The sequence below is a fragment of the Aedes albopictus genome, chromosome 2 (assembly GCF_035046485.1).
Source record: "Aedes albopictus strain Foshan chromosome 2, AalbF5, whole genome shotgun sequence".
NCBI classification, from domain to species: Eukaryota; Metazoa; Arthropoda; class Insecta; order Diptera; family Culicidae; genus Aedes; species Aedes albopictus.
This window is the reverse complement of record NC_085137.1, coordinates 481,510,427-481,533,964: the sequence shown is the minus strand read 5'-3', so window position 1 is coordinate 481,533,964 and position 23,538 is coordinate 481,510,427. Positions and strand designations below refer to the sequence as shown.

General features: G+C 40.7%; 1 protein-coding gene across 1 annotated transcript in view; it reads right to left on the bottom strand.

Moving 5' to 3' along the window:
- LOC109429038 (tetraspanin-9) overlaps positions 1–22,355 on the bottom strand; it is a 76,876-nt gene extending 54,521 nt beyond the window's left edge. Inside the window, exon 1 of the mRNA XM_062854121.1 lies at positions 21,591–22,355. The gene's annotated coding sequence lies outside the window, so the exon portion shown is untranslated. The remainder of the gene's footprint in view (positions 1–21,590) is intronic.
- Positions 22,356–23,538: the final 1,183 nt, after the last annotated feature.

Below are 23,538 nucleotides of genomic sequence, written 5' to 3'. Positions count from 1 at the left end.
ATCGTCAATGAAAATTTCGCCAGTGTTAGGCCAGATTGTCTGTATTTCAGACGTGTTCTCATCCATTTTTGGACACACAAAAATTCTAGATAAGAATGTAGAAAGGGTGCAATAGTCATATCGTCTCTCTAAAATTTTAAACGTAATACAGCACCTATCACCGAATGGAAGAAGCAAGTCAGCTTTTATCTGTTTGTGTGAAGGTTTGCATATTGGTCTTTATTTGTTTTATTCTCACAAAGATTGGATTTTCGAAAGGAACTTAAAAATGTTGTTGTGCTCTTTTAAGATGTTGATCTTAGATTTATGAGACTTATCGATTGCACTAATAATTTTAAATCCGAAAACCTGAACGAATGCATTTCTACCCGCACAAAAGCCCGTTTTCAAAAATAGCCCGTGTCAAATATGCACGAAGGATGGAAAGTTTAAATCAGAGATGCATCTACTTTGTGATTAAATAAGATATACCATACCTACAATGGCTAAGCGTTCGGTCGGTCGGTCGGTCAGTGCGATATCACCGATAATATATACTTTCTTTCTTCGCGGCACGAGTCGGTTGTAATAAAGCAATTTATTGGTCGTAAATTTGGGAACTAGTTTTATGAGGCGTTGCTACTACCGCGATGAGTGCCATAAATGTAACGCGTTGTGGAGGATTGTTTGGAATTTTTTAAGTTAAAGTTAATCTTCTGTACGAACTTGAAGTTTGAGTATAAGTAGCTACTAGCAAACCACATTCTTTGGGACTCGGATGATTTCAGATTGTCGGATCACGAAGCTGCTTAGAATCGTACAGTTATCGATGACTGATACTCTGTGGTTTCTACATCTCCTCTGTGGTAATCTACATCCCAGTATTTCCAAATGCACAAATCCCTGATTTCCGTTCCAAGTGTTAACTGTACTATGTATATGCAAAACAATAGCAAACTAGATGACATTTCCGAGATTGATAGCTGTATCACTTCGTTCACCATCTTCACGTGGACTGGCCAGGTGTATCATCTTTATCCCTCCTGTAATAATCTTCGACTTACGACGAAAGTGAAATAGAGGTACGTATGGACAGAGGGAGATGCAATCGCCCCATAACGAAAAGGTGGTTGGCTGCGGTCGTCAATGCACAGGTACACCTATCTGATGGAGCTGAGAGAGGGCAGTCAGTAGCGTTGCGACCGCAATGACTGGCGAGTTGGATGGGAAAATTCGTTTGGAAAACCATTATTATGCTGCTTGTGGTTGGCTGGCATAATGAACAACGGCTGTCTTTTCCGGAGATTTATCATAACTTTGGAAATTTATCACTTTCATTGAAATGCTAACAATAGAAGTGTTGTTACGTTATACATTGGAAGACTTCAACAATCATAGAAAAGATGTAGTAGATACGGAATCTGAAAAATATTTGTATCCCCCATAGGGTAAGAGTATTCAAAATGTATTATTGTAACAATTGCAATTTTCATAAAAAAATTGAAAAAAGAAATTCTTGTTAAGTAACTGTTCCTTTGAATTCCACTAAGAATTTGTATCCTTTGACAGATACGTATTTCGACCTCAACTTTAAGGTCTTCTTCAGTGTCTTGTACTTGACTCGACAAGTACAAGACACTGAAGACGACCTTACTGTTGAGGTCGAAATACGTATCTGTCAAAGGATGCAAATTCTTAGAGGAATTCAAAGGAACAGTACTTAACACGATTTTCTTTTTATTTACAGATATTCCCCTAACAAGCCCAGGCTCATCATCATCATATTTTATTATGTTAGAAGTAAGTAATTAGTAAAAAAATCTAGATGGAGTACAATAATCGTAAAATAAATAATTCGAAGGAACACCCTGTGTGACAAGAACAGCAAAATTGAGGATTTAGAAAAAAAAATATCCAAAGTCAAAATTTCAAGAGTTGAACTATAGCACTACAGTCAATTACGACACTCGACAAGCTAACTTTAAATTTCGAACTTACTAAATTTCACACCTTTGACTCAAAAACCAGCTTGATCGCCAAAGGCGAAGGTCAACACCCCCAAAAAGCACTCGCCATACCGTCTAGCTAGCAGTTTTATACATCTACGAAACCCAGAAAAACCCCTCCGCAAAGATGAAAGTAAGACATCGGCCAAAGAAAGACACAACAAATAGTGAGAATTCGGCCAAAAATGAGGCCACTCTCACACGACGCCGACAATTGTGCGGCTTTTTCCGACCCTCTGACCGCAAAGAAAGTCGTCTCTAGCAGCCGTTTATTTCCGTTGACGGCGCGGCGCGGCGACGGCATCTATCTGAGCGACAGCCACGCGCCAGCTTTTAGTGTAGCTCTGTACCGTAGGTAGGTAGGTACCTTCACAGAGCGGATGAACTAGTCTCTCGACATTGTCGTTGTAAGATCAAGAAGATGGGAAGGCGGGGGAGGTCCATGACGCGGTCACACGGCCCCGTTTGTTTGATTTCAAGCCCGTTTTCCGCTATGTGTGCGGCTGTCGTGGCGAGATATACCAACAACTCCAGGAACATGCCCAGATAGTACTTTTAGATACTTTCGGTGCCCGGAGAGAGCACAGTGCAACTGTGCGCGCAAGATGGAATTTACTTACACTCAATGCCGGTGATAACGCTGCGATGTCATAAAAGTGGCATCGTAGGTTGGTGTTTAGATGTAAGATGCAATATCTCTCGAAAAGCTAGGTTGTAGCAACCTAATACTGCTCGTGCAGTACTGCAGTTACACTTTGCGAAATAGAAAGTATACTTCGTAGACTCGTAGTGTGCAGAGTGTAGAATTTAATGTAGAAAAACATTATACCTGGCTACACAGTTCTGGATCACTGATTTTTTATGTGAACTATTGATCACTGGAAGGCCGCAAAATGGTAAGTCGGAAAGGAGCGTCCAACATAGCTTTGACTCTCACAAATTCCTACCTTGTGGTTCTACGGATCAATCGATGACAAATGACAAATCGATGGTAGTGCAGCCTGGGCACTGTTGTCCTTCTGATTTCAGCTAGATTGAGGAGGTAAGTATCGAACGTCTGTTCACCAAGGCACCACTGATTCAAACAGAGCCTGTTCTGGCAACTAGCAGCTGAGTATGATATGCTCTTTTATTGGCCAACAACCTACTGTTCTTGAGCCCCAAAAAAAGATTACGAACTGATTTAACAGCAATGACTTTTAGCCCGAAACAACGGACAAGAATCGGAACTTGGAATGTATCAATCCTAGCCCTATGTAGCAGGGTAAACTGGCACAACTAGCCAATGAGGCATGCCGTATGAAGCTTGAGATCCTAGGACTGAGCGAAATCCGTAGGTCGAACTTTGGAGAACACAGGCGTCGGGCCAAATTCTGCTATACTCTGGCCTAAGAGGTAAATACCCTCCTCGTCACCATGTGTTACAAAAATAAAACAAAATTAATTTTTACAAAGGATTAACGTATCACAACATATATATTTTTTATAAAATGAGAAAATCTGCTGATCAGATACCCAAGAAGTGGTTCCTCGGGTTATGCTACCCACTAAACTAAATCTCTCTCTTCATTACCTTCGCGGTCCGTCCGTTAGGGATAACTTCGAGTAGAGGGGGGGCGTGCATGAGTATTCTCTATTGGTGAGCATTCCAGTAGCTACCGCCTTCAAGTTCTCCACTCTCCCATGGAAGCTTGAGCCCTGACTAATACTGTAAACTACTCATTGGACTCAACTCAACTTGCCGTTGACCGCCCGTCCCAGACAACCAGGAGTCGCATAAGAATGCACGCTGTACATCGTATAAAGTACTATTTTAAGTCAGTATCGCATATATGTACAGCAGAAGGACAATATTCATCGCATATGATGATATTTTTCGAACTTATTACGACGTGTCAGGTAAAGTCATATAAGAATACAAATTAACTTTAATTTGGTATGAGCACATCGTAGTAGATGACATTCTGATGTTTTATTACGATGAACTTCAATTATTCGCAAAAGCGTGTGAGTGAACCCGCAAAGCGTCAAATGAATTGTGTCTGTTTAACTCGCATTGGTGTTTGGATGAAATCGCATAAAAGTACAAATAAACTCGTTAAAGTGTGCATACAAACCCGCATAAGCTAGAAGTGTTTATGTTCACATAATGCGATTTTATATGTGATAACAATGAAAGAGTTGTTGTTGGACTATGGATGCAGTGTCAAAATGCTACAAGAAAGTGAACAGCCGTAATTGTGATTACAAAGCCATCATTATTTGTTTAGTTGGCTTGATAAACAACAATGGGAGATGCTTGCCAGAGAGGTGTAGTGAAAACTGTGCGGAAAATGGTGCCTCGGCATTTTTAACTCCAGATAGTCTGCCAAATACGCACAGCGCAGATAAACCAAGTGCATTCCAACAAACACTAAGGTGAGTTAGAATATCATGATAATTATTCATAATTCAACTTATTTCATAAGTAGCGTTTGATGTTAAGTGTAGAGTGTGGCTCAACAATCCAAAGGTCATTAGTTCGATATCGAGCTGACAAGAATTGTTTTTTTTTTAATATTATTAAGTCGCATAAGATGCTGAGTTACTTCGTAATAGTCCTCACGGTACATCACATAATATATCGCTTCAAGTCGTATAGCGTTATTATTGTTCCGTCAATGTACGTATAGCGCCTCCACTTTTGTACGCATAAGGCACTTTTACTGCATCTTATGCGATGTAACTTTAACGCATAAAAGTACGTATAACATAAACATAAACTTCATTATACGTATAAATTGGTTGTCTGGGGCAAATATCGCCATCTAAGAGTTGTGTGCTTAGCTGGTAGTGCAGCCTGGGCACTGTTGTCTTTCTGACTTCAGCTAGATTGAGGAGGTACGACCTGAGCGTCTGTTCACCGAGGAGGTGCGCCTCAAACAGCGTCTGTTCTGGCATCCGGCAGCTGAGTAAGAAACGCTGCATCGGGGAACAGGCTGTTCGAGCCCGTATGAAGTTGATCATCAATATTAACTTCTTTTCTCGATCACCCTAGATAGCGATGGTCTCAATTGGCTAAGAATAACACTACGGACCGCCTGTTCCGGTGGTAAGAGTCCACCAACAGGTGACCCCTAATTCATGGTGTGATGCGGCTTTATGCTTATAGTGCCTAGGAATGAATGGCTAGGGGGGTCTACACAGATAAAAATAATGAGATTTACACGTCATGTAAACTTTATTTTAGTCATGTAAACTTAGTGTTATGATGGTTTACATGATATATCATGTAAATTTGTGTTATATGTCATGTAAACACTCAGAGTCATGCTGAATTACATGACATATAATGGAAATTTACACGATATTTTATGACTTTTACATGATATGTCATGTAAACTTCTGTGATATCCCACGCTCCAAACATGTGCATCATATGTCACAGAATTTTACACTCTTTTTTCGATCTGTGTAATATAAACCTAGCCGCAAACGGAGCCTGTGGAGTACCAGGGCGCCCTCCACAGACAACATACTGTCCTTACTGCGCTAACCGGAGCAATGGTGCAGTGGACCTTGTGTTTCTCCGAGACAATCAGCTGCCCTTCTTTAGTCTCACTTGAGGCTAAATAAGGGCGGGTTTTATGAAGATGTTGTTAATTATGCCATTTACACAGTGTATTCTGTGTATCCTCGCCGTTGGCGTTTTCCAATCGATATCGATCTGGTTTTGTTGCTGCTGTTCTATGTCGTGCAGTTGTTACGAAGAGTTTAATCTTGCCTAGTTTGGGTAGTGGCTACGGTTAGGATAGCTCAGATCAATCTGCAGTATTAAAGAACAGCAACAATCAATCTTTGCAGGCTTATGCAAAATGGTACAGCCCTAGTGGCCTTGGTCCAAGAACCTTACTTCCGTAAGGAGAATTTCTATCTAGGAAACCTTGTGAATCCGGTGTTTGCTACTTTCAGTAAACATGAAATGACAAACTCGCGTGTCATGCCTCGAGCCTGTGTGTTTGTCAACAACGCAATAGTTGCTACACTCATCTCTGAACTAACCATCAGAGATGTAGGTATGTGCTATCATAATTGATGCATCTGTTGAAAACCTCAACAAGAAATACGTCTTTTGTTCGGTTTATATACCGCATGACGAACCATCTCATACGGATGCCTTTAAACACGTCATCGCATACTGTACTTCAAAAGGCCTTCCTCTAATTGTTGGCAGTGATGCTAATGCTCACCATATCATCTGGGGCAGCTCAGACATTAACTTGAGAGGCTCCAGTTTGATGGAGTACTTATGTAGTACAGATCTTGCATTACTTAACATAGGCAACCGCCCAACCTTCATGGTATCTGCTAGAGAGGAAGTGTTATACATAACGCTTTGCTCTAGCAGAATTAGTCACGAGCTGACCAATTGGCATGTGTCAGATGAAGAATCTTTATCTGACCATCGCTACATCTTTTTTGAACATGTGAATGTTACTTCGCAAATTTTGCGTTTAAGGAACCCCCGGTCAACCAACTGGGATCGGTAGGATTTGGTTGCAGTCAAATTTCATGGATACTCACCATCCAATGATACTCCAAGTGATTTAGATGATGCCGTTGATCTTACAACGGCCTTAATCATGGAAGCTTTTGAAGAAGCATGCCCTCTACGGTCTGTGAAGATCACAAGAGGAACCCCTTGGTGGAACTCTGATCTGGCGAAACTCAGGAAACAATGTAGAAAGAGTTGGAACAGACGACGTTCGGCTGGTTCGGAGGCTTTCAGGTTGGCTTGCAAGGCCTACAGGAAAGCTCTCCGGTCTGCTGAACGATCCGGCTGGAAAAACCATTGTACAAATATTTCCAGTTTGAGTGAAGTCAGTCGGTTGAACAAAATCCTTGCGAAATCTAAGGATTTCCGAGTGAACGAACTTCGTTTGCCAAATGGCGATCTGACTTTCTCTGATGAGGAAGTTCTGGAATGCTTATTCAGCACACACTTCCCTGGATGTGTGGATATTACATCTTCGGATGAACCTGATGTCTTTTCTTGTAGTTATGATTCCCTGGCCTCGGCTCGGAGTATTGTAACTATAGAATCGATTGAGTGGGCACTTAATAGCTTTGCTCCTTTCAAATCTCCGGAAGCAGATGGGATCTATCCTGTTTTGCTTCAGAAGGGATTTGATTATTTCAAACATGTTTTGAAAAAAAATACTTGTTTGCAGTTTTGCTACAGAATATATTCCCAAATCTTGGCGGGATATTACTGTGAAGTTCATCCCGAAACTGGGTCGTGTGTCGTATGAAGAAGCAAAGAGTTTCAGACCTATCAGTTTGACCTCTTTTCTTCTGAAATGCTTAGGACGCATGATCGACATCACATCCGTGATGTTCATCTAGTCAACGTGCCTCTTCATGTGAACCAACATACCTACCAATCTGGTAAGTCCATTGTGACTCTAGTATACAAGGTTGTTTACGATATCGAGAAAGCATTCGCTCAAAAGCAATCCTGCTTGGGTCGAGGGTGCCTTTGACAATGTGCCTTTCGATGCCATATTGGAAGCCGCACGGGGTCATGGTATATTGTATGTTTGGGTCGAGGGTGCCTTTGACAATGTGCCTTTCGATGCCATATTGGAAGCCGCACGGGGTCATGGTATATCGCCATCTCCAATGATTTCTAATTGGATTCACCAAATGCTCAAAAACCGACATCTCTTCTCGACATTGCAACAAGCGGCGATAAGGAAATTGAGTGTTTGTGGATGCCCCCAAGGGGGCGTCTTATCACCACTTTTGTGGAATCTCGTAGAAGATACGCTATTGAGGCAACTCAATAATAGCGGTTTTCCTACTTATAGTTTTGCCGACGACTATCTTACATTGTTAGTCGGTATGTGCATCAGCACCCTTTTCGACCTGATGCAAAGCGCCCTTCAGGTAGTTGAGGGTTGGTGTCGCCAATATGGCCTTTCAGTTAACCCGAATAAAACATCTATTGTTCTTTTTACGGAAAGGCGAAACCGTAATGGCGTCCGATTTTTGTATCTCTTTGATTCTGAAATCGATGTGACTGAAGTGGCGAAGTATCTCACAAATCTGTCAAAGCAGAATAGCAGCATTCTGGTCAAAGCATTGACTGGCCACTGCCGACTCAGCTATCACATGGCGAGTATTCAGCAAGCTGATTCATTTGCATGTGATAGCTGTGAATCCGATTATGGAACTTCGTATCATTTGATATGTAACTGTTCAGTTTTTGCGCAACTGCGTTTCCGAGTATTCGGTAAACACTTATTAAGTGAAACTGACTTCAGAAACCTGAATCTTCAGGATATTATGTTGTTCTTAACCCGCTGTGGTAAAAAGCTATAGGCTCTCTTTCGCTTTATGCGTTATTACGATACCCTTTTCAGGGCGCTGTTTGAACCCTTTGTGGTACGCTTATGCATTAGTACCCTCTTCCAGAGTATTTTTTTTCTATTTCCCTACCTGTCCTTATCCCCATCCTTATCCTTATTTCCTTCCTTTTCCATCAGGTAGATGATGAAATCGGCATTTATTATGGCGATGGCACAAATGTCCCAAATGGAGAATAACGTGCCTCTGGAGCCGGCCTTCTGATACCTTATACCACAGAAAGTCGTATTTTTTGTTTTATTAGTCGTTCTCCTCTCCATTCGCTTGCCGACGGTCTAAAAATAGATTTCCGAGCTGCCGCAGTTGCTGCCATCACCAACACAATCACATTCCGGATTTGTTAGTACAGAAGTCTTAAATAAACAGTTATTTTATGTTGGAACTACCAAATCTCTGTTTGTTCTAACAAACTGTCAAAAATTTCGACAAATGAAAATATTGTTTGTGGAGCGGATCTGGTTGGATGGTTAGAACACTTGACTATCACGCCGAGGACCTGGGATCGAATCCCACTCCCGACAAACTCACACAAAAAAAAAATGTGAGTTCTTCCTTCGGAAGGGAAGTAAAGCGTGGGTCCCGAGATGAACTAGCCCAGGGCTAAAAATCTCGTTAATACAGATAAAAAAAAAAAATATTGTTATTATCAACCAATGGAGCAGTTCACATTAAACTAGAAATCAGTTTGTCGCTATAGCAAACTGAAAAATTGTTGATTTGAACTAAAATTTAATTGTGTTTACAATTTATTTCTCTGTGTGGTATTGCTAGGGGGTCAGCGACAAACTGATTTCTAATTTAATCTGAACTGCTCCATTGTTTGTTAATAAAAATATTTTCATTTGTCGAAATTTTTATGGGGGGAGTTATGGGGAATAACAAAGGAAGATTACAGGGGCGTTTGAGGAGGTCCCAAGGGGTTTCATCAGGGTACCAGAAGATCTAAGGGGGAGGTCTGAGGGGGTTTTCGAAAGCATTGCCGATAGTTTCAGAGGATTTTCGACGGGATTCAGAGGCGTTATGGAAGCGTTACGGAGGAATTTTCTGGGGTAACGGAGCCTTACAGGTACGTTTCATGGGGTCCAAGGGGGTGTAAGGGGGATTTTAGAGGCATATCAGGAAGTTTCAGAGTATTTTCGGCCGGATTCAGAGGCGTTACGAAAGCGTTACCAACGAGTTTCTGTGGGTTTCGGACCGTCTCAAGTGCGGTACATCGGGTTCGAGAGGGTTTCAGGGGAACCTTGGGGGCATTTCAGGAAGTTTCAGAGGATTTTAGGTACCCTATCACATTATCAATTGATACGCCCCTGAAAAACTCTTTGATTTAAATGCGTTCTTGAAACCCCCTGACACGACCCTGACCAAAAATGCCACGAAACCTCCCTAAAACCTCCGTAATCCCATTGAAACGCCCTTGAAATCATCATAATCAATTTGAAGTGCCCATGAAACTCCTTTGGACATCTTTAATAGGGTTCATAGACCCCTGAAAACCTCTTGAAACGCTCCTGATATGCTATCAAATGTCCCTAAACCTCTAAACGATCTTGAAACACACTGAAATTCTCTAAAAAAATGATTGTGTCAAAATTTGAAGTCCTTATCTCAAGTTCCTCAAGTGACCTAATGTTCTTAAATAATTGTATGGGGCAAAAAACATGAAATTAATTCGACAAAAAAGGCATTCTACTAAAACCTACGATTTTAGGACCCTTAAGGGCCAAAAATGTGTTCAGAATGGCAATATCTCCATTATTGAAGGAAAGTATCCTTCGGGATCTCAGAAAATGGTACACAATGCTGATTTTCCGGTAGTTTCATGTTTTGTTTAGCCCCGTACAATTTCTTAGCACTTTAGGCCCCTTGAAGGACCGCTTAACCTTGAGATATCGATTTCAAATTATGACACGATCATTTTTTTTTATTTAGCTAAAGCGATCGTTTTCTAGTAACGAATTTTTAGCATTTCCATTTTTTTTTTGCAAAATAAGGGACGGCCTAACATTCTAACAAGGGTCATCGAAATATGTGGATGATTAACAAAAGGATGGATTATGATCTAAAACGGGTAAAAACACTAAAAGAGAACCTATGTATTTTATGCTACACATAACTGAAAGGGAGGAAAATTTACAAACTAAGATATCTTGCAGTTATAAAATAGCATAACTATTCCTCCAAAACATTTGACAATGATATGGTGCGATTTTTACTTCTCTCAATGTACAACCCGTGCACTGTATTAACAGCGCCGACTTTCCTTATCTTTGCAATTCAAATTTTTCACATGACTCTCAGGGCAAAAGTGCATTCCAGCTACTGTTGTCCTCCTGGTCATATTGCACTCCCACCGGGTATAGCAGAGCTAGCTGGGTAGATGAGATCACGATCTTGACATCGTTCTTCTGGTTCGTCTTTCACATCATCGCACCGTCGTAATCTCCGCCAATAGAAATCCAACCCGTGTGCGAGATATTCTAAAGGTTGTGACCGTCATTATGTCGGCGACTGCTGCTGCAGCTGCATTCATGTGTTCCGGCTTAGTGCGGCGTTGTGTGCAGCGACGACAGCGCGAATATCCCCAAATCAACATTCACGTCTCGTTCTTCACGACGAAGGAGGAGGGTTCTTCGCATCGCACACAGAAGCTGGATTCAAAAATCGGGTAGCGCACGAAGCGAACCTTCCTCGCGCCGCCACACGGGTAACAGCTGTTATGGCAGTTAGCAATCGAGGCGAAAATTACCATGATAATTGAGAGCAATCTACACGGTACGCGCGCGATGGAGTCGAGTTGAGTTCAGTTGAGCCTATAGTAGTCAGTCGGCATAATAATTTACGAGATTTTTATGACACAGATTGGCGGAGCAGCAGCATCCCGACTGTGCTTTGGTTGCTCTGTGGCTCGAATCCGCAGTGCATATAATGTTGGGAACACTCCCCCCTAAACAGACATAAATCCCAATATCGGGAGATGAATTTGCTGTTTTATTCAACGCGTACCGATGTTCAAGGGTGGTAGCGAGTGCTACCCCACTGACTGGCTGTTCCGTGATATAGGAAATGATTCGTTAAGTCGGGCTGAGGCATATGACATTGTGTCCGGCAATTTAGCGCTCCCCTTTCTGTTTTTCGATGCCGACTGACCTGAGACTTTGGACTGATATTATGTAGTATAGGTACGAGCCTTGCGAATTCTACATTTAAAGGCATCTGCAAAACTTTTTGAATTGATCGATTTTCCAATACCAAACGTAATATAGGTATTACTTTCGAAGCACGTGAGAAAAAGTTAAACACTATGTGAAATTGTTTAAAATAATAGCAGTGTTTGTTTTGATTTTTTTTATTCAACAAATAATTTTAACATTTTGAATCCTATACATTAATTTGTTATCAGGTCGGAAACTGTTCGAATGGCTTGCGAAAATATTCAAAATAATAGTAGTGTATTATTTCGAACAATTTTACATAGTGTGTTTCGAGATTTGTTGATTTTTTTCGGTGAAAAAAGACTTTCCAAATCGTTTTGGCATAACGTTTCGGCCTACTTCATTCAGCCATCATCAGATACAAGACGTCTTCGGGTACTGTCGCAGCAATTCTCTCCCGCAGCTGCCATACCTGTTCACTATCTCCCTTTGCAGATGCTTGCAAAGTGAAATAGCTTGATCAAGGAAGGGAAAATGCATCTGCAAAGGGAGATAGTGAACAGGTATGGCAGCTGCGGGAGAGAATTGCTGCGACAGTACCCGAAGACGTCTTGTATCTGATGATGGCTGAATGAAGTAGGCCGAAACGTTATGCCAAAACGATTTGGAAAGTCTTTTTTCACCGAAAAAAATCAACAAATCTCGAAACATAAAATTCAACGGTGACGAAAAAACCCCACAAAATTTTACATAGTGTTCAACAAAATCTAAGAATTTTAGAAGCATGTGTTAAGTTAAATCTTAATACATGCTTCTAAACAAGTCGTGTTGCTTGGGAAGATGCTCAGATTTTGTTACTATAGAATTGACAATATTTGTATTTCGCATTCAAATTCTCCGCTCAATCGCTCATAGTCTAATCTAATCTAATCTAATCTCACACTAACGCAGCCATTACTTGAATGCATCCTGGAAAATGAAGACTTTTCAAGTCAATCATTTTTCTTGTCTAACGGCCAGGCCAACTGCGCAGCATGTACCGCAGAGAAGATTTCAAGGGATAGAAAGGTTTCAACATAGTCAATATTTGAAAACATTCTACACCTTGAAATCGAGGGGAAAGATGGAAGCGTGGACCTCCCGTACCAAACGCTTCCAGATAACGATATAGATATTTAAACATGTTCGCATGTATTATTATGGTGATGTGTACGGTGATATGCTAAAAAATATTGATTAGTGCGCCAGGAATGCGGAGGTAAGATTCTTCACTGAAAAGAGAATAAATGATTAAGTAATATATACTGAATAAGGCATATGTAATACGCTCGTTACAGTTACTATTTTTTAAAACATGGTATTAGTATACAATAAAATTACCTGAATCCTCCTGAAACAAAAAGGTTTATTAGAAGTTAAAAACAAAACATAACCATTACAAAAATACATCAAATTTCAATCTGGTCTGCTACCACTTTAGGCAGCAAAATAGCAAGATTAAAATTTGATGCAATGTGGTAGATCTTACACCGTAATGCACCGTTCTAAGGTGATCTACCCACGTTACGGGAACAAATTCTCCGCTCAATCGCTCATAGGGAAACAAAGTAAAGAAAACGGCTTTTACTGCAACTTTTCTGAACTCTACTGTACTGTTTACTATTGAATGTAAATGAAATCGTACCTGGTTTTCCGGATTTTCGATTGTTTTTGTCTTTTGGAAATTAGTGATATCAGATCTAGTCGCTGAGTTCGCATGACAGTGCATATATCATGCAGCAAAAGTATGGCTATTTACCAACAACAATTATTCATCCATTCTTTCACGAGTCCTGAACATCCCTAGGAGGACATAAGCCTATCGTAAAGGTACTCTATCCTGACCGGTTGCTCGTTTTATCATTGATCTGGGCCCAGGTTGGATTTCTATCAAGATCCTTTATTGCTTTGATGAAAACTTGTCTCCACGACTCACCCCTATGCACTCTCGAATTTCCGCCTGTTCCAGTGGTAGGAGTTCACTAATCAGGTGCTATGCGGCTTTACGCTTACCGTGTCTAGGAATGAATGGTTAGGGGGGTCTTATAAAAACCTAATCGCAAACGGAGCCTGTGGAGTACCAGGGCACCCTCCACAGTATTTGCCCTTACTGTGATAACCGGAGCAATAGCGCGGTGGACCTTGTGTTTCTCCAAGACAATCAGCTGCCCTTCTTCAATCCCATACTTGAGGCTGAATAAGGTCGGAATTATGAAGATGCTATTAATTAGTTTAAATTTTTACCTATATGGTTTCGCATTATGCGTTTTACACAGTGTATTCTGTGCATCCTCGCCTTTGGCGCACTCAAATCGGTACCGATCTGGCTTTATTGTTGCTGTTCTTTTTTGTGCAGTGATTGTTAAGAGTTTAATCTTGCCAAGTTTGGGTAGTGGCTACGGTTACCTTAAGAAATTCCTCCACGGTGTCCTCCAGAAATACTTCCAGGTGTTCCTTCAGGAATACCTCCTGGAATTCCTCCACAAAATTATCCCAGTATACCTACAGCATTTCCAACAGGGATTCCTCCTTAAATTCTTTCAGGAATTCTATCAGTAATTCTTCCAGGTATTCCTCCCGGAATTCTTCCTGGATATACTACAGGATATATATTTCAGAAATGTAGGCATTTCAGGAAGAATTTCTGAAGATATTTATTAAAAATCCCTGGATGAATTTCTAAAGAAATTTATGAAGGAATCCCTGGCCAAATTCTTGGATGGATTCTTGGAGGAATGTTGACATAAATATTGGAGCAGGTCTTGGAGAATTTCTTATTAGAGTTTCTGTTGGACTTCTTAAAAGAATTTTTGGAAAAAATTCCTGGACGAATTCATGGAGGAATATCTGGACAAATTCCTGGAGGAATTCTTGGAGAAATATTGGAGGAATTCTTTGAAGAAATCTCGGAGCAGTTCTTGGAGAAATTCTTGAAGCTATTCTCGGTGGAATCCCTGGAGTTGTCCCGGTTCGTTTGCAAACTACGGGACATCAGCTGATTGCGGAGGCCGTAGAAATTCCAATTTCCTGTGCAGCTACAAGATGCCTTTCCACCTCCACCGTAACATCATTATCACACATCACTAGAGTTCAACCTATCACCACTTCACTACTTTTTTTAGAGATGAGCCAGCCTAGGGCTGCAAATATCTTTATTAAATATAATTGCTTTAATCACGACTGTTGCAGTTATACTCTTGGGATCTTTTCGACGTATCAGTCTTCTCGTAAAAATCAAAAACTACGGTTTGATTTCTTTCTCCAACGTTTCGATCCTTATTGGATCTTTATCAAGGATTCGAAATAGTTGTCGTTTTTTTCGTCAAACAGATTTTTTAACCTTTTAACCGTCATTTGATGTTTTAGAATTCCGTCCGTTTTTAACCGGAAAACCATAATTTTTCAAAATTTGATAGTCGGAATTCGGACCACTGTTCGCCTCTACCTTACTGAAAGAATCCTTTCAGGATTTTCTAAAGCAATTCTGGCAGAAATCCCTGAAGTTATTCCTGAAGGAATACCATAAAGAATGCCTGATGGAATCCTTAGAGAGATCATGACAGGAATGCCAGCCAGAAGCTAAGCAGACATTCCTGCAAGAACCATAGAAGATGTCTTTATGATCTAGGATTGCCTGTAAAAAAATCTCGGAAGAAACATATATTTCTACATATTTTTTTCGGGAACAAAGAATAACATCAAGAATAGGAATCTTTGAAGGAATTCCAGCACAAATCACTGAAGGAATCTTTGAAGGAATTCCAGCACAAATCACTGAAGGAATGCAGAAAAAAATAACTAAAAGAATCCCTTCAGGATTTCCAAAAGCTACGCTGCAGAGAACTCCGGAGCAATCCGTACAGCAATCCTGGAAGCAATATCTGAAGGAATCCCGGGATTAAACCTGAAAAGATTCTCGAAAGGAATGCCTGAAGAAATCCTGGAAAGAATTCCTGAAGGTTACTCAAAAAAGAACCTCAGCTCATCTAATCTCATCTCAATTCTTCATCCTACTCTCTAGCCTCTACCTTACTGTCGTCTTTGCCCTCTATTCCAACCCTCTATCTAACGCTCTATCGTAACCTTCAACCCTACCATCTGCCCTACCCTCTAAACTGTTTCGTGGTGGCTTGTCAGTCTTGACAAAAATAAAACACTATTTATGTTATTTTGTCCGACGTTTCAGTCCGTTTGGGACCTTCTTCAGGGACTCTGGAAATGTTTATTTATTAGTTGTAACATTTTTAACATTCGAGAAAACTTTCAATTTTTACCAATAGTTACAGTGCTCTCTTCCAGTGTGGTTCGGTAGAACCAGTAACTGTCGATTTGGTTCGAATTTCTGTCGGATACAAAAAGTGGTGCGTAATTTTAATTCTCACCCACGCAATTTGTCTCGGTGTACTTACTCCCGCACAATCGCAGCCAAATTGGATGCCCTATCGGGGGAAACTCGTTCCGAAAATCAGCACTCCGGAATTTAGAACCTAATTCGAAAACGATCACCATTGCTTTCCGTGTATCTTTGTGGTGTTTGTGTGGACTGTCGTGTTTGGTGGTGTAAGTGACTAATAATTTCCCTACAGTGTGTGTGTGTGTGTTTACAATTTGTTTTGCTCGTTTGTTTTGCTCATTCGTTTCTACTTCTTCGGCTCTGCTGATTGTTTCGGAGCCAATGCAGAACCCCGGCATACGCGACATGTAGGTTGTCCATGTCCGCTCGTTTGTTGATCGTGTTCGGCGTGTTGTTGATGTGGCAGGTTTCTCCCCCTGTTTGTTGTGTCTAGGATTTTCGTCTGGTCCAGCTTGAACTTGTGGCTCTCTCTGGCTGCATGGTTGACTAGAGCAGTCGTCTCCATTATTTCCATCATCGCCGCATCTCTGGGTGTATGTCCCGCCTGTTGGAGTGTGTGGAGTTTTTTCATGCTAGACTTGTGTTTGGATACTCTTGCCTTCAATTTCTGTGTGGTCATCCCGATATAGCACGCATTGCAGTTTTCGCAGTCTATTTGGTAAACAACGTTGCTGCGTTCTTCCATTGGAGTTTTGTCTTTGACCAGTGGAAGAAGCGAGCCTATGTTTTTGTGTTGTTTACATGCTATTTTTGTATCGGGGTATTCCCGTCGAAGGATTTTTGTGACGGTTTGTGTCAGTCCATGTATATTCGTGAGTGTGAAAGTTTTCTCAAATGTTAAAAATGTTACAACTAATAAATAAACATTTCCAGAGTCCCTGAAGAAGGTCCCAAACGGACCGAAACGTCGGACAAAATAACATAAATAGTGTTTTATTTTTATCAAGACTGACAAGCCACCACGAAACAGTTTCGTAAAACAGTCGAACACACCAACGATATGCTACCCTCTAAACTACCCTTTATCATAACCACTGCCATATCATTTACCGTACCCTCTAGTCTATATTGTGCTTAATCGTACCGTCTACCCTACTCTCTACCCTAACATTTTTTCTACCCTCAACCCTACTCTCTATCCTACCCTCTTCCCCACTGTCTACCCTATCCTCTACCCTAACCTTCTACTCCATTTCCTGTACTTTATCCTTCACCCAAACCCTCTACCCGACCGTCTGCTCCACCGTTTATGCTACCCACTACCCTTCCAGCTATATTGACCCTCTACTCTTTCTCTCATAAAGCCCGATCGATAGATACCCATATTGCATGGTACTATTCCATGGCCGCTATCTTGGATATGTTCCACCATCATGGATTTCAAAATGGCGTTAAACATCGATTTTTGGCTTCTACTCATCATGCCAGATCGATAGATACCCATATTGCATGGTGTCATAGCTCAAACTACCATTCCATGGCCACCATCTAGGATTTCAAAATGGCGTCGGATATTCATTTTTGTGTTCTACTTGTGAAGCCCGATCGGTAGATACCCATATTTCATAGTATCCGAAGCAGCGTTGCCGTTAAAAAGCATATATTCTGGAGTTTTGACCACCATCTTGGAACCTAAGCCGCCATCTTGAATTTCAATACCCCTGCTACCACCTCCACATCCTAAGGAATGTGTATACAAAATTTGATTGAAATTTTTTGACGTATTTCAGAGCACGGTTGCAAAAATTCCGAAGCTCCCAACGAACGTGAGTTTTTGTTTTTGTCTTTTCACCACACCGCTTCTGACGTTGAAGCCCCTGTCCTTCACGGAGGCAATTGAAAAGAGAATAAAAATTCTCTCGTCGCTCACACTGGGGAGACGGCGAGGTTCAAAAGCAACATTTTTCCTGTGACCGGCACTCAAACGACAAAAATTCACCACGCTTGCTTATGGGCGAGTCGCATTCGTGCGGCCGGTGTTGACATGAAGCATCCATCAGCGCAGAGCGTGTGTTGATGATGGTGCAGCCATTACCTCCACAAAGTAGTTGAATTTTTCTGTGTTCACTTTCAAGTATCTCACAGCGGAGCTGAAAATGAATGTCAAAAGCATTCAGTTCAGCAGAAATTCATTCAATTGAATGAGATTTTTTCAACCCTGTTTCAGAGTTATGCCTATGTTCCGGCATACATATATACATACGTACATACATATGAACATCACAGAAAAAAAAATGTACCGTCAAGTCACCATTCAGCGTGAATCTAAGAAAATTTGAGGCGAATAAAGGCTGTCGTTCTACACCAATCTTATAAACATTGTTGGTACCGCTGTTAATGGCAGACAACTAAACGTTCCATAATAAATTCAAAATTTCCCATAAATAAATCGAAAAGTCCCAGTGAAGAAACAGGGGTGTAAGCAGTAATAAATTACAAAAGTTCCATAAACAAATAAAAAATGCATAAATAAATCAAAAGTTTCCATAAATAATTGATTTTTGAGCAATTAAAAAAGTAAAAAATGCAATGAATAAATCAACTGTTGCAATAATAAAAGCCATTTTTCCCACTAAATAGCTTCGAATTTTCCATTAAAAAATCCGATTTTTCCATAATAAGTTATAAAATTCACAATAAAAAAAAAATATCGAAAAAGCAATAAAAAAAATCAAAAAATGCAATAAAAAATGACTAAATTACCCATGAAAAACAAATGCAGGAAACTATGAGACAGTGAAGTGCTGAATCGCACTTATATGACTGTAACGACTGAAAAGCTTGCATAACTATGATTGCCATTTACCGAGCAATCGCTTGCTGTCCGAACTCGCTATCGCTCGTCGGACCTAAAAAAGGGATAACATCTATGTTTGCACTATACCGGGCAAATTCTTGGATCTATTGTTTGCCTAGAACCGAAACGATGCAGTTGCGGTGCATCGGATATCGGAAACTTCGGCGGCCTTCTGCCGCCTCAGTTCCTCAATCCTCTATGCGGCTTCTCCGCATGGTCTATGTAATTTTTTGGCTTAAAATGTATTTACGTTTATTGCTCGTTTTTTTGACAATTATTAATTATTTATTTTACGTTTATTGCACTTTTTGAATTATTTAATGCTTTTTCAATATTTTTTTATTGTGAAGTTACCAATTCTTTATGGAAAAATCGGATTTATTTATGGAAAATTCGAAGTTTTTTGGTGGGAAAAATGGCTTTTTTATTGCAACAGTTGATTTATTCATTGCATTTTGGACGTTTTTAATTGCTCAAAAATCAATTATTTATGGAAACTTTTGATTTATTTATGCATTTTTGTATTTTTTTATTGAACTTTTGAAATTTATTACTGTTTACACCCCTGTTTCTTCACTGGGACCTTTGGAAGTATTTATAGAGAATGACCACTTTCTTATGTCTCGTTTATATTTTAGCCGCTGTTAATTGCCTTCAGGCTGACACAAATTTCAATTTTCTCTAATGTCACCACCCCCTCGGAAAATTTTGGTCGGAATTCGACATTTTGAGGGGGGAAACAAATAAATTATTCAAGAAATTCAAAAATTTAAAACTGAAATTAGGGTCGCCGAAAAAAATTCTTAACAAATCCGATGAGTTTCTTGAGTTTGCCTAATTGTTTGGGATTTTTTTCATCAAATACGTTTTTTATTTATCCTGCCCCCCCTTGCCGAGTCAACGAGCAAAGTGACAAAAGAAGAAAATGAGATTTGTTCCGGCCTTATAGGTTAGAATTAAAGTAATAACCACAAAAGTAGAAAATTTTTCACAAAAATTGATGATATAGTACATTTAGTAGAGGATGAGAAGGTCGCCTGATTCCGTGGTAGGTCACCATTCACCGTGGTAGTAAGTACTCATTCACCGTGTATCAGAATATTTTTTTGTTTTAACTTTCCGTAACTCGCGCAGTTGACTACCTGCGTCAGCACCACACAGCTGAGTACAAAAAGCGAGATTTTTTCAACGTGTTGTACAAAATACAACGGCACGATCGCTCGAGGGTTAAAATGATCAAAACCACCTAGCAAAGTCAATTCTCTTCGTTTATATTCTTTTTAAGTAATAACTTGTAAGATTTATTTAGAAAACACGAATTTTTAAGTTTTCATTTTTTTCTGTTTATATAGGACAACATGGGTCACGGTGAATGGAGACCATTGATTTTTAGTTAGGAATTGTACTTCCTTGGTAAACTTGCTTCGATAATGCAAAATAGATACCTGATAGGTAAATTTAATTGCTTCTTGGTGAAATAATATCGTTACTACATTTAGTTAATCGCTTAAATCACGTAAACGCAATTTTTGTTTTTTACTCCGAATGCAGTGACTGAGCTAAATATTGCTTCACATAAACACATTTTAGAGTCAAAATGGTACTGTAAAAAGTTTCTAACCCGCATTTTGACATGGTAACAATCCATTAGTGTTGTATTAATGAAATTAAAGTGAAATTGTCATACCATTCCATTATAATATGGAAATAATGAAAAAATATTCGAAGGCCCACGGTGAATGGAGCCCCCACGGTGAATGGCGACTTGACAGTAATTAAAATTCAGCTAAAATCATGCACATAAAGGGAATGCTAAAGTAATTGAACTTTTACATGAGATATAATGTAAAATTACATTACCATCGTGTAAATTTCCGCCACCCATCGCGTAAACCATCATGGACTCCAACCGGTTACGTGACTATTAGCGGAAAATTACACGATTGTAACGTAATTTTACCTATCTCATGTAAATATGCGCTAACTCTAGCATTCCCTTTATGTGCATGATTTCTCGCTAAATTTGAAATGAATATTTTTTTCTATGTGCAAATGAACAAACATACAAACATATAAACATTCAAGCATATAGACATACAATCATACATACATCGACTTTTGTATGTATTGATTAACAACTCTGCCGAAGAAATGAACTGTAAATTATTAACCATTGTCAAATTTTGCATAATTTTGGAGATATTCACATCAAAAGGACTGTCCTATTTATAGGACGCTGGGCAGATATGGGTTAATTATCTTAACAACACACAGAGCTGAAACTGCTACTCAGTACTTGCTCGTAGTGAACGTTTGGTAGAATGGTAATGTTCGACTTGTAGAATTTGTTAACGCAACTGAGATTATCTCGTTGATCTCAATCATTCATATTACGCTACCTACCAAACAATGAATCGAAAAAAAAAATCCGTCGATTTCATAATAACTATTACAACATTGGCACCGTCCAAATCTTCAAATCCCCAAAACAAAACAGATCCATTCAGTTTGCATAAATCAATAAACCAAACTGTAATGCACATAAATCCCATTTCGAACAAAACCTTGCAATTTAGTATTTCGTTTTACTACCTTCCATCCTCCTTTGCTTCAGACATGCGCCCAAAATCGATGTCCGCTTTCGATTTCGCCGCTGTATATCTAAAATTGTTTTCCGACCAAACCCATACTCTTCATCCACTCCAACCTCCAACCAACCGGAGTCAAAACAAAATACAAACAACACAAATAATTCCGGCTTTCAAAATCCACTCCCGAAATTAAACCTCCACCCATAGAGGCGAGGCGATCGGTCCCGCCCCGGTATATTGCATAGGTTTCCCAAAACAACTCACTTCTAGCGTGGCGTCCGATTTTGCCTCCCGATCGATGTTCAGCGCCAAAACAGCACCGCCTTCCCGTCCTCCTCCTCCTCCTCCTTTTTGCAGTTTCCGCAGGTCCGGTCAACCAACTGAACTCGTCTCAAGAGCTGGAATCACAGTTCTGAAATAATTTCCCAACACCTCTCTTCGCTGCCAATCTCCCGCACCTCGTTGTGCAACCAATCGAGGGTTAGGTCAGCGCGCGTTCTGATTGATTCTGCAACGAGCGAACGAACGAATGATCGTCAAAGTAGAACACCACGATTGGATCGACAGTCGTGACTTATGCGGGCAGCACGCTCTATCTCTCAACACCTCCAAAACAGTATCAACAGCACCGCGATCTTTGCTTCCTTTGCACTCGCGCTCTTTTACACTAATCCATCATCACCCGCATCACGGGAATTGCCGATCGATCACGTCACTTCTGAGAAAAATTACACAATGCGCTGAGTGCAATTGTAACACAACCTAAACACCAGCGCAATCAATCTTCCTCTTCAGTAGCCGAATTTTGTTTCATTCGCACGTCAGATTCACATCAACAACAACGACGATGGCACCACCAACCGCCAAGTCACGTTCCGCACTTTCTACTGAATTACCAATTCCGGTGACTCTGCGAACATAGATCAAAGTGGATCACTGCTGCTCTGCGCTACCTTGTGCTCTCTCTCTCTCTACCTTGCCCAGTGCACTCGACCGACCCGACTCTCACTCGACGACGATCTGCGTCTTTGCCTGCGGCGTCTATCTAGCTAGCTAGTCAACCGAACCTGACCGCGGTAAAATCGGTACTAACTCGCGGCTCTGCTGATCTTGACGCTCGCTGCCTGGAACTTAGTCCGTTCCAAAATCAAAGCATCTCCCATGCGATCAGCTGTGGCGACCAGCGGCGTCGCGACGCGCGTCGGATTAATCCGCGATCAGCGAGATTGAGACCCGACTGAGTGCGCGCAGTTCCTGATCCCTCGCCTGAAGAGCCATCACTACATTATCGGACGTCTTGTGATTCGCACATGGTTGTGATTATATGACTTTTGATTATCAACCAAAAATCTACCGTTCAGTATCGATGTGTCCGGCGTCAGTCCATCCGGCGTCGTTACACTGATCCGCGGCGTGAGAGGCATCTCTTCCAACGGCGTGATCCATGCGCGAGGCAGGGTGAGTTCTCGTTTTGGAACGCACCGGAAAGTGGAATGTGTGTACGCGCGCGCGCAATCATATGTGGCCTTTGGTGTTCAGCGTGGTTGTTTGGTGGAGCTGGATCCACAGGCCGTTGATTAATTTGTCATTTCTCACATCGTTTAGCTGCAATAATCTTGCTCTCTGTGTGTGGTGTCACCGCCGCGGATTTGCGAACAACAGATTTTCCGGTTGCGTTATTGTGTATGGCCTGTGCTTGAGATTGGATGGCGGTTTGATGCAATTGCAGCGGGTGATGCGTTTAACGACATACACGATAAAACCACTCAGCATCTAAATGTGTAAAGCCTATTCAAAAGTGCATAGTTTCTGCACCAAAATAGTTATACACTAAGGCCGTTTTATACGTTTTTTGTTCACATGGATTACACTCGATTTAACACGGATTCTCAACTTTTCAGCGCATTAAGTGTGCAGAAAGGAACTCATCTAAAAATGATGAAACGGGATTTGTGGGGAAGGGTTTGCGAAGTTTTCGAAAGATTAGAAAAGAGGGGAGCATAAATGGTTCATGGTGGCTGAAGAGTCGGTGGAGGTTGAGGTCTGTTACCCTTCAGCATGGGGAGCTAGGAGCGCTCCGGGGGTTCCTAAAGGTAATACGTGGAGTATGATTCTGTGGAGAACTAAATTTCAAAGATACTTGATGGTAATCAAAAACTTCCTCGAATAAAGTCCTGAAGATCTACAAGCATGGTGATGTAGGGAACTACCT